Source organism: Barbus barbus (genome assembly GCF_936440315.1).
Source record: "Barbus barbus genome assembly, chromosome: 14".
Classification (NCBI taxonomy): Eukaryota; Metazoa; Chordata; class Actinopteri; order Cypriniformes; family Cyprinidae; genus Barbus; species Barbus barbus.
The window spans coordinates 15,178,557-15,182,255 of record NC_136742.1 but is presented as its reverse complement, the minus strand read 5'-3'; the positions used below and the strand labels follow the sequence as shown (position 1 = coordinate 15,182,255).

General features: G+C 36.9%; 1 protein-coding gene across 1 annotated transcript in view; it reads left to right on the top strand.

Moving 5' to 3' along the window:
• LOC306880185 (creatine kinase B-type-like) overlaps positions 1–3,699 on the top strand; it is a 985,569-nt gene that overhangs the window by 201,687 nt on the left and 780,183 nt on the right. The gene's annotated exons all lie outside the window — the stretch shown is intronic.

Sequence of the window (3,699 nt, the reverse complement as noted above, 5' to 3'; positions counted from 1 at the left end):
AATTTGAAACATTTAAATCAAGGAAATAAAGATTTTAAATGAGAAGTAAAATAAATACTATAAATGTAAAGTCAGCTCCATAAATATTGGGACATCGACACAATTCTAAAATTTTTGGCTCTATACACCACCACAATGGATTTCAAATGAAACGAACAAGATGTGCTTTAACTGCAGACTGTCAGCTTTAATTTGAGGGTATTTACATCCAAATCAGGTGAACGGTGTAGGAATTACAACAGTTTGCATATGTGCCTCCCACTTGTTAAGGGACCAAAAGTAATGGGACAATTGGCTTCTCAGCTGTTCCATGGCCAGGTGTGTGTTATTCCCTCATTATCCCAATTACAATGAGCAGATAAAAGGTCCAGAGTTCATTTCAAGTGTGCTATTTGCATTTGGAATCTGTTGCTGTCAACTGTCAAGATGAGATCCAAAGAGCTGTCACTATCAGTGAAGCAAGCCATCATTAGGCTGAAAAAACAAAACAAACCCATCAGAGAGATAGCAAAAACATTAGGCGTGGCCAAAACAACTGTTTGGAACATTCTTAAAACGAAGGAACGCACCGGTGAGCTCAGCAACACCAAAAGACCCGGAAGACCACGGAAAACAACTGTGGTGGATGAGCGAAGAATTCTTTCCCTGGTGAAGAAAACACCCTTCACAACAGTTGGCCAGATCAAGAACACTCTCCAGGAGGTAGGTGTATGTGTGTCAAAGTCAACAATCAAGAGAAGACTTCACCAGAGTGAATACAGAGGGTTCAGCACAAGATGTAAACCATTGGTGAGCCTCAAAAACAGGAAGGCCAGATTAGAGTTTGCCAAACGACATCTAAAAAAGCCTTCACAGTTCTGGAACAACATCCTATGGACAGATGAGACCAAGATCAACTTGTACCAGAGTGATGGGAAGAGAAGAGTATGGAGAAGGAAAGGAACTGCTCATGATCTTAAGCATACCACCTCATCAGTGAAGCACGGTGGTGGTAGTGTCATGGCATGGGCATGTATGGCTGCCAGTGGAACTGGTTCTCTTGTATTTATTGATGATGTGACTGCTGACAAAAGCAGCAGGATGAATTCTGAAGTGTTTCGGGCAATATTATCTGCTCATATTCAGCCAAATGCTTCAGAACTCACTGGACGGCGCTTCACAGTGCAGATGGACAATGACCCAAAGCATACTGCAAAAGCAACCAAAGAGTTTTTGAAGGGAAAGAAGTGGACTGTTATGCAATGGCCAAGTCAATCACCTGACCTGAATCCGATTGAGCATATATTTCACTTGCTGAAGACAAAACTGAAGGGAAAATGTCCCAAGAACAAGCAGGAACTGAAGACGGTTGCAGTAGAGGCCTGGCAGAGCATCACCAGGGATGAAACCCAGCGTCTGGTGATGTCTATGCGTTCCAGACTTCAGGCTGTAATTGACTGCAAAGGATTTGCAACCAAGTATTAAAAAGTGAAAGTTTGATTTATGATTATTATTCTGTCCCATTACTTTTGGTCCCTTAACAAGTGGGAGGCACATATGAAAACTGTTGTAATTCCTACACCGTTCACCTGATTTGGATGTAAATACCCTCAAATTAAAGCTGACAGTCTGCAGTTAAAGCACATCTTGTTCGTTTCATTTGAAATCCATTGTGGTGGTGTATAGAGCCAAAAATGTTAGAATTGTGTCGATGTCCCAATATTTATGGACCTGACTGTACGTGAAATTAAATACATACAGTATGTTGAAATAGAAATATTCAATATTCTAAAATTCAGAATTTTTTTGTTTAAACCAGGAAATAAAGTTTTATTTTTTTAATAAACAAATATTATGTGAAATAGAAATAGTAAATTCAGAAACATTTTAAGGCGAGACACTGCAGGTGAATAGGGTAAAAACCTTACTTACCTAGTTGGTTGATTACATTGATAATTGCAAACATTTTTTGTATTACAAGCTTTCTAAAATGTTAGGTTTAAATATGCAAATGAGGCCTTATTTAATGAAATATGCGCTAATTTGCATACATTTCTAGAACAAAAATCTAAACACTGTATGAAGTTGGTTTCAAAATTCTTATTTTATTGACATTTTCGAGTCAAAAGTTTTTACAGAGGGAATTTTGGGTATCTCATTTTGTCACTCCATAATTCAGAAAATACTTAGAACAGACAGAAAACTAAATATTTTCACAATTTTGGGGGGAATAAAATGTCGTACATAATCAAGCAAATTATATATAACAAATCGCTCTGTAAAAACCTTCAGGATATAGACAGGAATAAAGATGTAAAGTTTGGTGTGTGTAAGTGCTACTGAAGTGGAGATATATGGCTCAATAGGAGAGAAAACTCATTTTGAGAAAGCGGCCTTTAAAAATATGTATTGTAATTGAAATCTATTGACACAAATAGATAAAGTGCTATAAAAGAAACACTTAACAGTGTCTTTTGGATGTTTTCTTTCCACTAGTCTGAAAAAATACTTTATGAAAAACCAAAAAGCCCAAAATCTCAAATTTGACAGGTGCATGAAAAAACTGTTTTTTTTTTTTGCCTGCAGTGTCTCCCATTAAACCAGAAAAAAATAATATATCATAAGATTTTGTACTTCAAAAACAAATATTATGAAATTAAATATAGTAGTCAACATTTGAAGTGGATCAAAACTGTTTTATCAAAGTTGTCCTAAAACAAAAAAAAATACTCGTTCTTGTCTTAGGACAACTTTGATTAACTTTTTTGATCCATTTCAAATGTTGACTACTGTATATATTTACATAGAAATGTTCTTATTTCTTGGTCACTATTCAAATTTATAAATTTGTGATGATTATATGATTCTTTGTACAAATGGTCTTGATTTCACTGAAGCTCAAGATGCTCTGTCTAGATCATGTTAAATCATGCTGGAGAACATGCGGAGATTATTCAAACAAAACAGAGACAAACTGAATACTAAGACATTACTAAATTCATGCCAATTTTACATGAAACAACAAAAAAAAAATGGGGTGGTGATGGCGCAGTGGATAAGACACATGCCGTTGGTGTGAGAGACCCGGGTTCGAATCCACTGTGAGACACCAATGTGTCCCTGAGCACTTAACCAGGAGCAACCACTTAGTTGCTCCAGAGGCGTGCGACCTCTGACATATATAGCAATTGTAAGTCGCTTTGGATAAAAGCGTCAGCTAAATATGTAAATGTAAAATTATTTGATCAAAGATTTAAATAAAACATTTTTTTTTTTTACTTGTGATCATAAGGTTGTTTCCTCCATGGGTGAGACACATGATGTGAATCAACTAACCTAGTTTTTCATTATTACAAATACAATGATAAATGTAAACAATAGCTGGATGAAAAGTAAGGCCCAGAGCGCAGATCTCACTGCACTTTGATGGCCTTGTGCATGCTATTTTGGGCAGCCATTCTGAGAGCAGCACTCCTAGGAAAACACCCAAGGCTGTGTGAGCATTGTTTCCTCAGGCCCAAGTGTTCACACCCACACATGCGCATAAATACAAATGCATGAAACCCAAAATGCAATTTCTCAGACGCACACAAATAACTGGAGATACAAGTACATTGTCTCGTCAGGGTCACTGAGAAACAGATACAGGAAGAGAGAGGTCACAAAAGATCCACAGGCACACACTCTTGTGCATGAAAACACGCACACGTAAATGTTTTT